Source organism: Ixodes scapularis, unplaced genomic scaffold (genome assembly GCF_016920785.2).
Source record: "Ixodes scapularis isolate PalLabHiFi unplaced genomic scaffold, ASM1692078v2 PGA_scaffold3__209_contigs__length_174095766, whole genome shotgun sequence".
Classification (NCBI taxonomy): Eukaryota; Metazoa; Arthropoda; class Arachnida; order Ixodida; family Ixodidae; genus Ixodes; species Ixodes scapularis.
The window spans coordinates 64,299,452-64,317,638 of NW_024609868.1; the positions used below are offsets into that span (position 1 = coordinate 64,299,452).

General features: G+C 45.7%; 2 pseudogenes; one reads left to right on the forward strand and one right to left on the reverse strand.

The window, feature by feature from the left end:
- Positions 1–1,299: 1,299 nt before the first annotated feature.
- Positions 1,300–4,787, reverse strand: LOC120847782 (annotated as a pseudogene).
- On the forward strand, positions 4,786–10,462 carry LOC120847805 (annotated as a pseudogene).
- The last annotated feature ends 7,725 nt before the right edge of the window (positions 10,463–18,187 follow it).

Genomic DNA, 18,187 nt, shown 5'->3' on the forward strand with positions numbered 1-18,187 from the left:
GCTGGGGCAATAACCCAGCTTGAAGCTGGGACCAGATCAACCATCATGACCAGTATGACCAGATCAACCAGCATGACCAGCATGCCAAGCTGGGCATGCTGGGGCAATAACCCAGCTTGAAGCTGGGACCAGCTTAAGCTGGTTTTTTCAATAGGGATACGTTAAACTTTTGAAAGAGGATACACATAACCCCATTTGTAGAAATTCTCCAAATCTGCTCTAGAAGTTTTGGGCTGTGATTTACATTTGTTATTTTTTGCTTACTAGACAGACATATCTCAGTCACTGTTTGAACACACATGAATTACCCAGTATTTTTTGTTCAGTACCTTCATTGAATGGCCAGGTCCAATAAAATAAACAGTCAATCAATTGTCAACCTACACACTAAGAAAAATTTTAAAAAAGTTGTTTATTTGATGCTGTGTGCATTGTTTTCTTTGTTGTAGTTTTCCAGCAACCAGGCAGAAGCGGTACAGGGAGCACCTTGCATCGCTGGAGAAGAGAGCAGAAGAGGACCGCAGCATAAAAAAACTAGAGATCGCTCTTGAGGAAAGGCGTCTCGCCATGGAGGAGCGCCAGATGGAGAGGCGCCTGGCCATTGAAGAGCGCCAGGTGACCTTAAGCGAAAATCGCTTAGCGTTTGAAAGAGAAAATTTTTATGTGCCACAGGAGGCTGGAGCAGAGGAGAGGAGGCTTCGTCTCCAACTGCAAGAACATTACCTTAAAGTAGTGAATGGTCAAATTAACAAGTAAAGTTAAGTGTGAGCAAGTGGTATGACATCATAATACATAATGCAATAAATCTTTCATTTCATTAAACAATGTAGTTGAAAAAAAACGGCAGGGTTAGGCCCGTTCGATTTACTATACAAAGAAATATTTTGAGAGTAATATTGAACAGACAGCAAATGCTATGTTGGCAATGACTGGCAAAGCAATAACATGAGACACTTGAAAATCACCACGCGGATAAAATTTATGTCAAGCTGAAGGCGCTTGACGAATAACAGAAATAGCATATACTTAACATATAAACCTGTATCATTCACAAAACTAAAACAATATGGGAACACGGTTGCTGCTTTGAAAAGAACACAAGAGGCAGATAAAAGAAATGCAGCACGTAAGCAACCAGACAATTGCACAAAAGTCATCCCGTGGAATAAATAGTCATAAAAGATGCTATGGTCTGTTGCAACTAAGAAGGTAGGGCGAGAAAAAGAAAGACAAAGGAGGAGGAAGCAGATGAAACGCTAGAGGAGGAGGTTTCCCCCACTCCTCTTTAGGGTTCCGTCTACTTCCTCCTCCCTGGCCTCCCTTTCCCTCGCCCTACCCTCTCGTGTTGCAACATGCAACAGACTATAGGCACTCGGACAAAAAAAGATTGCACAAAAAGAATTCAAATTATACGAAGTCAATAACGAGGTGAAAGATATTCATCCAGCGTCGGCGGAGACAGCTGAAAGTACGTGGAGGTTTGGCTGCCATACAGGCACGTGTGGCAGTTTGTTAACAGTGTTGCAGCCTGATACATATCGCTCACGCGCTGCAGCCTGTGCTTCTGATTTTTTTTGAAATCTACAAAAGCGAAGAGAGTTGACACTTTCCCAAAGCCCCATTCTACTGCTTGCCTCACGCTGCTCATTTTTTTGTTAAAGTTCTGCTCTGCGGCAGTCAAGCTAGCACCCATGAATGGTTTCTGCAACAAAGGCCGCAAAGGATAGGCAGGGTCACCGTAGATCGTGTATACGCTGCCCTGCACGAGGTCCTCAAGCCTTTCATAAAGGCCGCTCAGCCGCAGGATACCTGAAAAAGGAGTCAGACGAGACACAACGATAAAACACTGAGTAGCATATAGTGACAATCACCACCTGCACGTCGATAAGCCACAAAGATCGACACGCCCTTTCCTCACTGCACAGAGCAAAATATTGATTTGTGTGACCTTGTTTGGCTTTGCCAATTTAGAGGTCAGAGGGTACTGTTGCCACTGCCACAGCCACCTTGTTTAATGTTCCAGTTTGAAAACATCCAAATTTGTTGGCATTTCAAACGCGAAGGGATTTACATCAGAGCTGTGGACGCATCAGCCACCTCGGTCGAGGCAAAGCGTCGGCCTACGGATCCCCAGGTGGCGGGTTCGGATCCCCGCCGAGGTGCCAGCACTCTGATGGAACAGTCAAATTTGGGGGTTTTACGTGCCAAACCAACGACGGGTATCTGGCACGCCCCAGCGGAGGACTAAGGATTTATTTGGACCACCTGGGGATCTTTTGACGTGCAACCGAAAGCTCGATTACACGGCGCCTCCTCTGCAATAAGCCTCCGTCAGATTGCGGGCACCTCGGCCGGGATTCGAACCCGCGACATGGGGATCCGTAGGACAGCGCTCTCGCCTCGGAGCCACCGAGACGGCTAGCACTCTGATGGAGGCTTATTACAGAGGAGGTGCCGTCGTAACCGAGCTTTTTGTTGCACATCGAGATACCCAGGAGGTATAAATTAATCCTCCACTGGTGCGTGCCAGTCGCCCGTCGTTACTTTGGCACATAAAGCCCTCAACTTTTACTTCTGCGGACAAATCATTCCCACCATGGCAGTTAGGCACAGTCTCAGGTTACCAGCTTGACATCGTTTTAGCTTGCTGCCCTTGTTCGGCCAGTGTCTTGCACTGCGTCAGCGACTGTGACTGCTGCCATCATGTGTTCAATAACTGGGCTGATGGTTACCGAAACATTGGTTTACTGGAATGCCCGATGACCTTGTGAGCTGCCAAGCTGGCAGCTCGCATGCAGGCTCTCGTCTGCACGATCGAACACGCTGGAAAACTATCCGCAACTCTGGCAAGCAGCCTAATGAAACAAGTAACCACGCAAGGGAAAGTGCTGCATTCAGTGGCAATAGGTCTACTGCAGTAGTCATAACTGACATGTTAGGATAGGAGTAAAGGACTGCCATTCCTGATCCATTCTCAGCTTTGTCTTCTTTTATTCCACAGTCCCAAGCTTATACAACAACGCCCTTTAACAAAAAAGCAATGGGACAAGTGTTTGCCTCCCTTCGTACTGTCACATTATTTTTCCACCCCAGTTTAAGAGTTTAACTCCCTGTCCGAAGAACACCAGCTTGACTCTCAGCATTTAAGCATGAAATAGTATTTCTTCTGTACTATCGCGGCCAAGATGAGCTGAAAAGCCAGGATGTGAGGCAGGCAGTACTTTCCAAGCCGCCTGCCGCACTGTTCTGCAAACTGTGATGCGCGATGAGGCCAAGACATACCCCTTTCTGCGCTCGTTGTGCCACCCTAAACTTCTGTGTTCTCTGCCTATGAAACAGCAGTTCTGTTCAAATGGATGCCTCGATGGTCGGGTCATCTTGAAGCTCCCACTCCAATTGGAAAGAATAGGCTTTTTGCAAAAATCCCTCATTGCCTGCCCCCCCTGACACTGAAGAGAGCAAGAGGTATAGCACAGTTGCTCGCCTTACTTTGCTGTCGCCTCCCCGGTGCTGTGGACAGCGGCATCGTGCTTTGAAAAAGGTCTATTCACCGATGCAGCTCTGGCAAGCTGGCGGTCCCTGTCCCTTGAAACACGAAAACGCCCTTTACGTGGTGTACCCTGAGGTCGAACCACATTCCTGTAGGTGCGATCTATGTGTTTCGGGCACTAAATCGTTTACCAATTATTGTGTTATCATAAGCACAGTCTTTCGACAAGGTCTGCAACAAAGATTTATTCTGCATCGTGCGTGGGTTTTGAGGTTTGGCGAAAGGAAGAAATGTCGCAACCATTTGCTCAATAGCAGACGACACGGAAATGTAGAGGTGAGCCGCCAGTGTAGAAGGAACTCTGTGTTGGCCACGGCGCCCATCACAGTTTGCAGAACAATTCCACAGGCTGCCTTGATAGCAGCACGGGTCTTGCCTGTGGCGTTTCAACTTATTTTGGCTGTGATAGAGGCTGTTCCTCTATTTATGAGCGCTTCTTCCAAGAACCTGTAGGTTACGATTTCCGAGTTTTTGCTATTGACTTACCGGCGTCGTGTCGGTGTCCCGGGTAAGGGACAATCATCTCCACGATGATGCCGTTGGCACACATGATGCCCTGATACTTGATGGCGTGCACACGCTTGTGGCCAGAGAAATAAAGCCGCTGGTCCTCCGTGGGTCGGCAGATGGGGCGGGCCGTTCCATCAACGAAACCCCAGCAATTCTGAAGAGGTGCCCCCTTCGCGCGGACCGCCTGCAAAAGCAAAATCAACAACGCACTTGCATTTTTTTTTTGTGTGTTTTTAATTTAACTTTACAATATGCTTACCTCGGAGAACTCGTCCAAGCTTGCACGGTTCAACCACGTGTGAGCTGACAGATCCGCGGTCAGCTGCCCGAACGTGGACGTCAAATGGTTTAGCACCACGGTCGTCGCACTCGAAAGTGTCGAAGAGTGGCGGCCAAACATGCCTTCCAGGTCGCAGAGGCGGTTGGGGTAGGAGAGTCTCCGCAGAAGAATACACAGAGCTTCCAGCGCGGGGATGGCGACGTTCTGGGCCGTCCTAATTGTATGAGGGACTCGCAGCGCGCTACACAGCTCCATTAAGTCCATCTGCTCAAAACGAAACTGATGGCGGAAAGCTTCACTATCTATGTTGAGCACATCCAAGTAGCCTCGCCCGGACCTAAACCTCCGCGGAACGGGGTACTCCATATCCAGAAAGGAGAGTTCTTCAATTTCGTCTCACCTCAAAACAGCTAAGGCCAAGGCATCCTCGAAAACACACGTCGCCATGGCTCAGGTTGGTCACTCGCTGGACTCGCTCACGCCCGTGCCACCCGTGCTTTCTATGTCTTCCTGTGACAAGCCACGGGGGGGGGGGGGGGGGGGGGCTAAATTGGCTTGTCTTTAGTTGGCTAGATGTAGCTTGTGCTACATTTCTCTAATTTCTGCAACTTATAAAACTTAATTGATGTTTTTTTTTTTAATTCTATTAAATGTAAGAACTGTTATTTTTCCTTCAGTGAAACATCTTTCTTTTATTTCGTTATTTTTCGTTTTGGAAATTGCAAATCGTTTCCACTAGGGAGTGCCCCAGCGCCTTAAGTGACCGTATCGGATGTATCGTCTTCAAAACGGTCTACTAAACGCTCATTCCTGTTCTGTGTATCGGTATCGTATGGTTATCGTATCGTTATAGGGTATCGTTATAGGAACGATCTACTAAAACTCTCTATTACTGGCCGACAACATTCTCCGGCTATGCAGTCAAAGCTATGGGCGAACGTGCGCTTGAGCATCTTGAGCACACATCGAAGCAGTGCACGAGTGCTCTCCACTTCTTCTGAAATAGCTGTCCGAGAGTATAGTGCGGTAACTGTGGTGCCACGTAACAGCAGTTAAAGCTGAGTTAACCACGGTTAAGGGTGCTCGTGTAACAGGGGTATAAATTAGCTACGGTTCAGAGTAACGACACTTGGCCATATTGTGGCTTAAAATCATGGTTGCCAGTTACCTGAAGCTTTATCTAAAATCACAGGAAACGCTTTTCCGTACCCCACAGAGCATTGCAATATTGCATAAGCTTCCTAGCACCGCATCTAATGCTGAAAAAGTCGTACTTTTGAATCATGACGATCGGCAGTTGCGTTTGCTCTGAACAAGACCCGAAATGGCGGCGCCCAAAACAATTTTGGGGAACGGAATGCCGATACTTTAAAGCTCATTTAGTGACTCTAGACATGAAGTGAACTCGGGTGTATTATTTTCCTCTTCGTCTTTATTGTTTATTAATTTCAATCATATCGAATAATGAACACATTATATCACGCTACACGTGTGTAATTATTTGTCGTAGATTTATTAATCGGACCCAGTACTTAAACCATTCATTTATCGATAGTAAATCTTCCAATGTATTTTTTAAATGTGAAGGTAAAAAGACACAGAGATTGATGATGATACAGACGCCAACGCCGCCCTCGGAAATTTTTTGAACACTAGAAATCAGCAGTTTGTCTGCCATCCGCCAGGTAGCGCAACAAAACACCCAAACAGTTTTTAATTGTTTTTAAAATTAGCTAAGCTCTACACCTATTAAGAAACCAAAGCAAGATCATTGTGAAAATTTAATACATCACAATGTATATCTATTCTTAACAATATTGCTATTAGATGCCAATAAATCTGTTTGATGTCCAAAAAAGATATGCATCAAAAACAGGTAAGTTTGAAGGGCTCCTGGAGCGTTATGACTTTGAAAATGAAAAAAAGCCATCGTCCACCTCTTGGGCAACCATTGTAGCTCTAAATGTTATAAAAGATCTTATCATAGCCTAATTATTTCCTCAGCGGCATTTGAAGTACCATGACTCGAAGCACAAAAAAGTGCTACGTTTGATATAAAATATCTAAACAAAAAAATTTTACACAACATTAAATTTTTTTTTGCATATTACCAATTATAAGCACTACATCTGTAGCTAATTTCATTGCCCTAGCGCTTGTCATTAAAAACATATTTGTGCTGAAAAATGTCAATTTTAGGGCAATATTTGGAGGGATGAAAAAAACAAAGTAGTGCAAATACCAAAAAAGTGTATCGTTACATTCTGCTCCGACATCATCTTAACAAAACTGCTATATTGGAACCGTGCTATCTTTAATGGATCGTTCATAAAACATGAACTAGCGGAGCAACTGAGGGTCCGCGCCATCATATTCGCAACGCTACAAACGCGCATGAACAGTAAAAACCAACACATGCATAATATCAAATGAAAGAGAATTGCATTGCCTTTCCAATGACATTAATCCCACAAAACAGTATTTAAAAGGAGATGAGTAATGACCTTCCAAAAAGTACCTAAACTGCCACTATCAGTGGGACCGTGGCCTTAAGGAACTCAGGTTTAAGAAGTCGCAAGAGTGTGAACGGGCCTTGAGGCATGCTTGAAAAAGTGTCAGGGACTGTGCGGTCAATGCGGTTTTCTGGAAACAAGGGCATGTGAGCGCGCTTCTATATATTGTAGTTTTGGTGATTGATAGTTTGGTGTGTGCGAATAATAGCTTGATTTGAATAGCGCAGTGTCATCCCTAGCTTTAACACTGCTAAGAAAAGCACTTGTCGTGGCTTTCCTTTCTACTGTGAAGGTTGTGAAGGACGCACTTGCAACCGAGTACGACCGAGCGAGACAAGACCGGTTTTTAAGCCTCTTGCGACGGCGTAGTACCAGATGCGCTGCTGCGGGGCAGGTCCTAATCCGTCGCAAGAGGCTTAAAAACCGGTCTCGTCTCAGCCGGTCCTACTCGGTTGCAAGTGTGTGAACGAGCCTTTATTCAATTCGAGCAGGTATTCGCACGCCCTCGATAATATTTTGAGTACATCTGTTTTCAGCTTGCTCGTTCAACCTCTAATTATCTCCTCCCTTCCCCTACTAAGCTTCTTGAACAGTGCTACGTAACTGGCACAAGGTAATCCATCTTTTCTGAAATCATAGTACCAGCGTTTCTGATGTAAAAACGCATGTTCACGTTCTATAGATTCACAAGCTACAGTGAGAGGCGTTCAAGCGAGAGGTTCGTGCCACCGTCCATGATGAGCACAAACGTTTTCTGCCCACACATCTTGAACCGGCGATTTTCTAAAAAGGTGAATTGTGAGAAAACCAATTTGGTTCATTCTTGAGCTCAGTCTTTTAAAGAAGTACGGAAACAAAATGACGTGACCCCGAACTCTCCAGCTCTCGCTTCAAAGTCGGCCGGTGAGAAGAGCCATGCATGTCGCGCCAGTGACGTCAAGAGTTCCTGCACGGGCAAGGACATCCGGCCACCCGGGTAGTGTTTCTCCTGAGTGCCACCAACGGCTCAAGACTTCGGTCCACCATCCGGAGCGAGTCCTCAGTAGACTCGGACATCATCGAGGGGTCCTTCATCGATGCCTACAGTAACGTGACTCTGAGTCCATCATGTTGCGGCGGGCGTCCACATTCTGCTGCCACGCTCGGTTCGTCGTCAAGATAGACGACGACACGTAGCTGAATGCAGACTTGTGCCCGTAACTTAAAAAATGTAATGGATTACAATTACAAATACCGAGCCTCAACGATTACCAAATTAACGGTAATCGTTACAAGTAATTTGTAACGATTACCGTTACAAATTACTTTCGTTGACGAGTAACGGAAGACTTTACTCGTTCCGTTACAAATTACTTTCACATTACTTTTCTCGTACAGTTATCAAGAAGACATTTTGATGTTTTCAAAAATGTTCTGCAAGACTGCTTTCCATTTCTCATACGCCCGCATTATGGAAGTACTTGTTCAAATAAAATATTGTATTTGAGAGAAAGAATGCCCGTGCATTCCGTTCACCTGTAAGCTGACAAGGCAGCGAAAGATGCGAGCACACCCGCCATCCCGGTATTTATCTTACGGCGACCGAAAACTATCCCTGGAATTCTGCAGACGAAGCTACCGGTGCGCATGTTATATTATGCAAAAGTGAGGGAGATCGGTATAGCCGAGTGGGCTAGCGCACACAATAAAGAAAAAAAAAGGGGCTAGCGCACACCAGCTCGGAGCACGTGGAGCGAAAGCCCGCTCTGCAGAACCCCAGGGATCATGGGTTCAATCCCCACCCTTGCCCGTTTCGATCTGGATGAGCATCGTACCGGTGTGTGGTTATGTATCACTACTGCGTGGTGCACGTTAAAGACCCCAAGCTAGCGGTTTGTGATGCACTGGCTAAATTTCTCGTCTACAGCTGGAGACAAGCCGCCCGTTGAGGCAGTTCTAGGCTGTATAAACCTACAGACATACCAACTTTTTTAACGCAAAAGTGTGTACACACTTTTTGTGCGTACGTATTTTTTTGTGCACACACTTGTGGGTACACGCGATATTATTATTATTTTTTTTTGTGTGTTTTATGGTTCTATCTTTTGCATTGTGGAATCATGATAACTGGTCTTTTGAATTTTTTTATGGGCGTCATCATACAAGCCCTCTGCAGGCTTTGATATGCCCGTATCTAGTACAATTGAATTCCAATTTGTGTGGAATTATTATTAATAATATTATTTATTATTATTATTATTATTATTATTATTATTATTATTATTATTATTATTATTATTATTATTATTATTATTATAACTAATAATAATAATAATAATAATAATAACAATAATGCATTTTATTTCCATCAATGGTACATCAATGGAGGAGACCATGGAAAAAAGCTGTGTCGAGACAGCTTGACGAGCCCATGGCCCCCTTATTGTCAATGAAATACAACTTGGTGGTGCAAAAAATGGTACAAGAGCAAACATGGAGAAATTATACAATCGTAATACAAGCACTGTCTGAAAGCAAAAATAGTGGTTTTATCATGGTTTCAGATCTAAAAGCACACCGCAAAGTGTGCGGTGTGCATAACATGCACACCGCAAGCTTTGTCTGCAGGATTCCAGAGATTCCGGTCGCCGTAAGCTAGCGAAATGTCGGCTGTGTTTGCACCCGCTACCCCGTCACTAGAAACGTATACCTCCACTACATCACGTGGACAAAGCCTGTTTTTCGCATATTTGTATATGCCTTGCACATTTTTCTAGTGGTTCTAGTAACCATTCATACGAAAAATCGTGTTTTTTTTCCCCCGGTAATTCTCCTCTTCACAGTTTTTTTCTATTTTGTTGAACTTGTTGTCTTTATGCTGCTGAATTGCCTGCTCATATTTCTCCAGTTTCTGTATTACGCTCATATATTTAGAAAAAAGTAACGCGTAATAAAGTAATGCGCTACGAATATTTAGTCACGAAATTACATTACAAATTACTGCCGCAAAGATGTAGCGTGGCAATTACAAAATTACTTGTAAAAGTAACGGATTACAAGTAGTGCGTTACTTGTAACGGACTACTTCCCAAGTCTGCCTGAACGCTGCCAACATCTTCGCGACGATGGCTCCGCGCCCACCGGATACCATATATGGCCGGCTCTTCGAGGGCAGCAATCCTATCAGAGACCTGGCTGACAAGTATCACGTAAGCCTCAAAGATTACCCTGCGTCCTCGTATCCGAACTATACGTGGCGGGTTCCAGCTACGTGCCGGGCGGACACGTCGTAGAGACGCTTTCCAGAGCGACGGGCCAAGTGAAGCTTTTCCCCATCGAGGACGTTTACATTACCAGCTCCCGCGCCGAAAGCGCCGGGGTCCGTCGTGTGGGCCTCTATAGGTTCCACTCGCAGAGTGGGGTCTCTCTGCTACACGCCGCCGCGGGAGATGTACGTACACCTTCAGGGACCAACTGCAACGCCTGGAATTCGTATGATACCGGCTCCTATTCGACTTTGAGTGCTACCGTTATGCTATAGGACGTCGCTCCCGACTTGATTTATGCTGCCGGTGTCTGTGTTCTGTCAGTAGTGAACAGGACAAGAGTCACGGAGCCAAGTGGATCTGAAGGCGTTCCCCCGCCCATAGAATACTTATTTTTTTAAAGAAATACAACCTCTTCGCAACGTGCCTTTATGGCATTTTAAATGAGAAATTCGTTCTAGAAATTTAGACAGCGGGAAGCTCGTATGCCCCGAGGGGCGTGTGATGTTTTCGCTGCTGCCTACCATGTTAGGATCAGCACGCAAACATGCACCACGAGGTTATTATTTTTGGGGTTTTGCTGTCGGAAATCTCAATGAATGTTGTTGTTGTCAAAGTTGTCATCCATAGATGACAACTTTTTTCCAGTACAGTACGGCCGCTGACGTGCATCATACAGTAGTGGTATATCAACGCACAGCGACGCGGTACTATTACTCGTCCAGATTTCGGGCTTGATCTAGCTACGTGCCGGGCGCTTTACACAGTGACAGGCTACGTGAAGTTAAGGATCGGGCCCAAAAACGCTGGCCCTCCGGCGGAAGCTTTTGCTCCATGGCATTCCGGTTGGTGCCTCATATACGTGCAAGCATGCATGTGCTTCAGCATGCGCGTGAAGGCTGGTTTACACATACGTCGCAGCGCTAAATCAGCTCAAGGAAAAGCGCTGACGCAGCCCTGACTTGAGCGTAACTCAGCACTGATCCAGCGCTTCACCCACCGAGTTCAAGATGGCGGCGTCTGCGCGCCATTGCCAACGACGGGCAGCGTTAACGACGCACTTATTACAGAGGCTGGAATACTGAAGTGCTGTCCAAACAGAGGCGTATTTCACTTGTATGTGAACCGGGACTCGAATAGATTCCCGTTTCCGGTTCTGACTTCACCACTTCGTTCTTTAATTGTTCAATATTTTTAACTTTTCTGGGTGCCCGTATTGTGACGTAAGCGCCCGCAATAAGGAAGCGGCCAATCTCGGAGCGCACTTCCTTCCCGTCGGTGATCTCGTACGCTTCGCGTGCTTAAAGAGCACTGACACATCAAAATCATTTTTTATTATTCCAAAACGATTGAAAACGATGCCGGGACATTACCCTCAAAATTCGAAACTTGGGAATCCAGTATTTGTCAAGCAAGCAAAAAAAAAAAAAAGAACAATTTCCAAATGCCGAATTCAAAGTTCCCTCGCGATCCGCGCCGGTGCGTTGACGTCAAATATTGCGGAGTCCTGGGAGTCTACTTTCCTTCATGACTCCGTGCTCCAAACCGCTTTTGCCACCGTGACCCGAAGCGAGGAGGTGAAGAGCGGGAGATAAGGGCGCCAGCGGACCGGGAGAAAAACCGGTTTTATTCCGTGCGAGCGGTGCCGCCTCCCCCACAGTAAAAGATTTACACCTTTAAGGGGGGTGTACAAATGGGTGTTTTAGCAGCTTACACCCTCAGCTACACCCTTTTAACACCCTAAAATGTAGGAATACACCCTCATAATTTTATTGAAAGGGGTGCTGTTTCGTGTTACACCCTACATTTAGTGAAGTTGGTGAGAAGGGTGAAGAAGAGGGTGCTAAATAATTAATATGAAATGGTTTTGAGAAGCTTATATATGGCTCTGTCCATAATGTACAGGTGAGATTTCTGCTTGAAAGGCAACAGTTGTTAGCAGTCTAGTTTTTTTATAATGTCAGTTGTAATTCATGCAAATAGCTGATAATAAAGTGCCTCTTTTGCATAAAATTTTTGTTTGCAAACAAAATTTTATATATGAGTTCATATTTAATTTTCTTACGAATCACTCTTTGCTCATAAATTGGAAACTAGGGTGAAATGCTCAATACTAGCATTTTTTACAAATATTTATTGATGGAAGTGTACAGTAAGACAATCAGTCTCGAGTTTATATCTGATAACATTAAATCAAAATATAGTGAAAATGTTTGACAAATATTTATGACATGCTGCTAGAACCCGTCACATGACCATGCCAACCTGGGAAATCTATTCATTTGAGAATATGATGACATGCACAAAAACTTACACACATAAAGAGGCAAAACCCATTATAAACCAGTCCGAGACATCCCATACAAAAATGGTCTATGGTCGTCTATGGAAAATTCAATGGCAGGCTATCACCCCCTGTAGCTTTGCATGGTCAGCCTTAGAAATTTATAAATACAGTTACAGCCAGTTATAAAAAAGTTTAGGGCCCTGTGTCTAAAGACTGGGAACCAATCAATTTTCTTTTCCCGTCTATAGAAAGACTGAGGGCTATGTTTCAATAACAATAATAGTAATAATAATCAATAAGTTAGTGTTTTAGCAGTGTCGAGGAACATCCAATTGGTCTTCTTGCTGGCGCAGTGCAATAGAACGAACAAACAGACGCTTGCGCGCTCGCAGTCACACACATACACGCGCGCACGCACGTACACACGCAAGCACGCGCGCAAACACACGCCCGCGCTCAGACGCACACGCACGCACAAGCAGAGACGCACACACGCAAGCACGTGGACGCATCCTTACGCGCGCGTACAAACACACGCACGCGCATGCACGCACACACACGCAAACAGAAGGAAACGTTGCTTGAGTTAGTTTCGGTTTCGGTTTACACAAAAAGAAACAACCTGGCACGGAGAGAGTAACTAAATATCAGTCCATCATATTTTAACTGGACGGCGCGGGAACCACCTCCACCTACAAGGGCGACCCGCGTTGCCTAAAGCGCGCGATATGTGGCGTCTTTGGTCCTGGGCTTACTACGGGCCAGAGCCGCTAAAAAGCTTTTTTTAGTCGAGATACAAAATATAAGTGTCGCCCGAACCGTTTCAATTATCTATAAAATTAGTTTTTGTTCAGTATTTTAGATCAGAAAATAAACAAATGCAGTTCATAAAGTACGGAAACAAGAAATGACCCGTCGACATACCCGCCACCAAGCGGTTGAAAAGGCGGAGCATACTGGAAAGGTGTACTGGGATCAGGAACCAACGTGCGGCGGGCGTAGAAAGGTCCCGGATGTACGCGGCGGCGCTGCGGTCGTATGGACTGGAGGATCCGACCGGTTCCGAGCGTTTCCAAGGCCTTCGGCGAGCAGCTTTTGCTTGCGGTTTGGCCTTTTGGCGGTATGGCAGCGCGAAGTGGCTCCCATTCTGAGCTGATCTTTACCCCGTGTTTGCTGTCGTTTGTGATCAATGGAGTCTCATGCCGAATTAGTGTTTAATCGCACAGCAAATGCAATGCAAGCCGCCCTGGGTGCCCGGTATATATACCTATCCAGAACATGCTTTAGTATCGCGCCCTCTCGAGCCGTCGACACGGAGTGCGGCAGCCGTGAGCGCTCGCTGAGCTCACTACCCCTCGTCTAGTTCACGGCCACTGAAGCAACCAAGGACGTCATGAAGGAGGTTATTTTATGCCTGTTTTGTAATTTTAGTTTGCCCATAAATTTTAAAATAAAGCGGAATTTAAGGAAATAAAAGTTTCATTAAGTTACTACGCTCAATGCGCTCAGGTTCGGTGCAAATTAAAAACCAGTAAAAAAGTCCTTGCAGGGTCCCTTTAAGGCCCGTTCATACTATGCCATTTCTTACGTTACTATGTGCGGTGTAGACGAAGGCAACGCCAGGCGAAGAGAGAAAGGAAGGCGGAACGTGATAAGAGGGCAATTGAGGGCAAGGGGAACATTGTTGACTAGTAAGTACATTCATCTTTGCTTCATTGTCCCGCTCCGTGATAAAATGTTTGACAGAAAAACATGATCTCAAAATTGTTGTTTTTGTACTTTTTTTTAATTTTTACACGGATCGTTAGCCCGATCTTCATTTTCGCCTGATTCGCTCTCGATTTTAGGTGGGTTATTTGCGGGATATTACGGTAAACGATATTTACTGAAGGTACGAAAATTGCTGCATTGCCCTTTTAAAACAAAATAACGAAAAATAAAAATGGTAAGGTTTCTTTTGAAGTTTAACGGTCTTCGGTTCTAAGGTTTTGAATTTTTAAATAAATTGGATTCCTTCATTTTTACGATCCCTGAAAGGTTTAAAAGCGAGTTTGAAAAAAAACTAAAAAATGCCCCCCACCAAAAAAAAAAAAAAAAAAAAAATGGAGGACAAGAAGAGAAAGTGTAGAAACAGAGGGCTGTAGCATGGAATCTCACTGATCTTTATGGAATCAAAATAAGAGGAAGCCGTTTCAGGAGCTTGTGCGAATATGATTTTATGCAAATTTATGAATTTCAGAATATTTGTTATCCTTTCCCCCGCGCACGCGAACTAAACAGTTCTGACAATAAATTAAATTTTAAAAATTTTCGAATCACGATTTTATGAAAATTGCTCGCTGCCCTTATTACTTCAAAGTAAAGTCGACCACTAATATTTCTCTCCATAAACCATATTTGTTTTCGCCAACAACTTTTAGGTGGCTCTTTTTAACTATGTAAGGACAAAAAAATCGTTGCAAAGACAACTTTTCTTTTTCTTTTTTACGCCTGTATTACTTTAAAGGAGCTGTGCAACGATATTCAGTTGGAAAGTTTTTCACTATACACGAGCTTACTGGCACTAGTGGGACTCAAGGATACTCGCACGCAACGCCAGTGGCCAAGAAACTCCTTTGTTGCGGTGAAATTTCAAGGGCAAAAGCGATCATTTTCATTCAATCTCTCCTTTGCAAAATTTGATGACGTAACGTGGGAATCGCAGTACACCCAAGTGACGATATTTGAATGCGGTTCATAGATTGGACCCGAGCACTGCATGGGCACTCGACTTGGGCTCGTGATAATTGCTAGCTCGAGAAGCATTCGGGTAGTGACCCGTGTCCAATCGCTGCAACAACGACAACAGCCGAGCCATAACAATGTCTGAAACTCAGCGCGTGTCCTGCGCTTTGCCAACCCCAGCGCGTGGCTATGATCAACACTGGCGGCATATAATCGGCTCCAGATCACGTGGCCGCTTGTTCTGGCTGCGAGTTGAGGGGGTGAACGCTGCTCGTTTTTCTTAAATTTTTTTCTGGGACTTCTATTGCGTGGGGTGAAGAACGAACGCGTGTTTCATAGGTCATTAAAGTTAGGGATCCGTTTTAAGCGGTATTTTCGCAAAGTACAAAAATTGTTGCATCGCTCCTTTAAGTGCCCGTGTCCTCCGCGCGACGCTAGACCGCTGGCTGTGAAGAAGAAAAAAAAACATTGAACGAGCGCACGATCGGACCCGTGGGCCTGAAATTATGTTCCTCTCCCACGGTTCGTAGGAAAGAACTCCCCAGGACCGGAAGCTACAGCCATGGTGTCAGCAACGAGCGGCGGGTACCTGCTCCTGGTGGTATTCATCTGCCGGGGGCTGGGCTGCAGCTGCCAGGCTCAGGCAAACACGTCTGCAACTTCGGAAACAACAACGTCTGCATCGGCTCACAACCAGGGCAGTTTCATTTTCGACACTGTAACGTTTCCCGTGACCGATGGCGGCTCCAGCCCTCTAATATCCGGCATAGGCGTAGGCATCTTAGATAGCCTTGCCGACACCCCCACCGACGCCACCCTTCTGCAGTTGACCTCATTCAGTCCCGATTATGACACCGTTAGAGACTACATAAAATCCAATCATAGTGCTATCAGCTCCTTTATTACGTATCTATGGGTAGCATTGGGTGTTTTCATAATCGTCATTGTCGTTATCTTTCTCATGCGTCTCGCCAGTCTCTGTGGAGCGCGCCGCCAGCAGCGAGTCACCGAGAACTACATGCTGGCTTTCGTGTTTTATGCCATCAGTTTGACGGTTCTCTTTACTCTGTGCGTCATGTTTTTGGTCTGGCTCATCATCACGAGAGAGGCCATGAACGTTGCACTGAAGGAGTGGGCTCCCGACTTGTACAACTCGACTTTCTTAAACCTCAAACTCTTTGTGAACTTGACGTTGGGTCAAATTGCGGAGAGTCGCAAAACACAGTTACCTTTTCATAACGTCAGCAGGGTACTTGGCCCAGATTTTGACCGGACCTTTGAAAAGTTTATCGCCAGTAGCGTGATGGAGGACGCCAGGGTGCCCTTGCACCACATGGCCCGGGACTGTGCGACGGACCACCGCTACCTTGGCCGCGTGTTAAATGCAGCTGGACATCATCGCCTGGGCGTCACATTTAGAAAAATCGGCGACCAATGTGATCGCGTTCACAGAGACAATGAGGAACTCTTCAGGAACGTCGTCCAGGCTGTTGCCCGGACTACTGCGCCATATCGGCTTCAACTCCTGGAGATTTTAGCAGACTGGATGTCGACGCTCGACGCCAGTGACGTGGACGTGAGTCCTTCGTACACCAGCATTGACATGCTCCAGATGAAGCTACAAGGGTTTGAGGAGTATCATGGCGTGTACAAATATTTAACGGAAAAAGCAGTAGTTTGGCTTTTGGTTTTGGTGGCGTTGTTCTTCGTGGCATTGGCACTGCTCGTAATTTGTCTGCTGACGGGCATTGCGGTCCATCGCCAATCTGTGCAACCTCAGAAGCGGGGTAAGGTGTCGAATTTCGTAGGTCATATGTTGATAGTCACGGCTTATGTCTTCTCCGCATTTGTAATTCTAGCCATCCTTACCGTGATTTACTTAACCGTATACAACACACTCGGATATTGCCACTTTTGCGGGCCTTACATGAAAAAAGATTATGCCATTCTGGACGATGCCATCGACAGAATGTGGCCTGTAGGCAACAGAAGCCAGCTTTTGTCAAAAATTATTCCCAGCGAGATCGCAAGTAAATGTCAAAATGAATCGGTCTCAATCTTTGACTTGGGACCAGTGCCATCTCATGGTCGCACCTTTCATTACCACAGCCTTGCTGTCCCACAAGTGAGTCTACAAGAGGTGATGCAAAAGCTGCCTCTTCGTGAGCAGAGTCCCGTCGTCAATGATTCGCTATCCAGCCATGAAGACCCCTTCCAGCGCCTTTTGCTGTCGATCAGAAATGTGTCGTTCGCTGATAATCGCTCTCGCAGAAATGTACAAAGAACTGCCAGGAGAATGTACGACAAATGGCATAACTTTTGGGCTCGAAGAATCATGCCTAGACTCACCAGGACTTCCATTGAACGAGTGCTTGTGCCGATGGTGCCCTCGTACTTCAGGCGTTTTGTCAAACGTGTGACACAAGATGTTAAAACTTCGGTTGCATCTAAACCCGCCGTGATTGGTCCGTGCTTCATTGTCTCTCAGCTTATAACTTCGGTCATGGATGTCGTTTGCAAGGGCTTTGTCATTGAGCTCGTAGCCTATTGGGCCACGCTTCTTTTCTCGATCTTTTCCGCCATTTTAATAATTATCATCTGCTTCTTGTTTTCAAAATACTTTTTTCGAACCCACGAACGCCGGAAGAGGACTTCCCGTAGACAAAGGCGATTGATCTCGTCTTTAGAGGAGTCCGAATCGACTGAGACGACCGAGTCTTCAGGACCGTCCTCCTCTCTGGTCGTTCGAACCATCTTCGTCCGCACAGACTCTAGAACGTCGCCAATTCCCTTTGGCATGCCGAGCGCTTATAATACCTCGATATCATCGCTTCACGTGCATTCTGCCATGCCATTCAGTTCCTCTTTGGCTCCCATAGTGGTTCGGTCATGCATCAATCGTTTTGCCTCTGTACCAGCGATCATGCACTATCATCCCTTCGTCAGCCTTACGTCTCAAACTTCCATGCACCAAGCCATATGTTCTGGAGCCTCGTTTCATGGCCCGTTGCGCAGGATCAGCTCGCTGACGGCAGTTCACTCAACAGAGCACATTCACGATCACCTGGTCACGCCGGT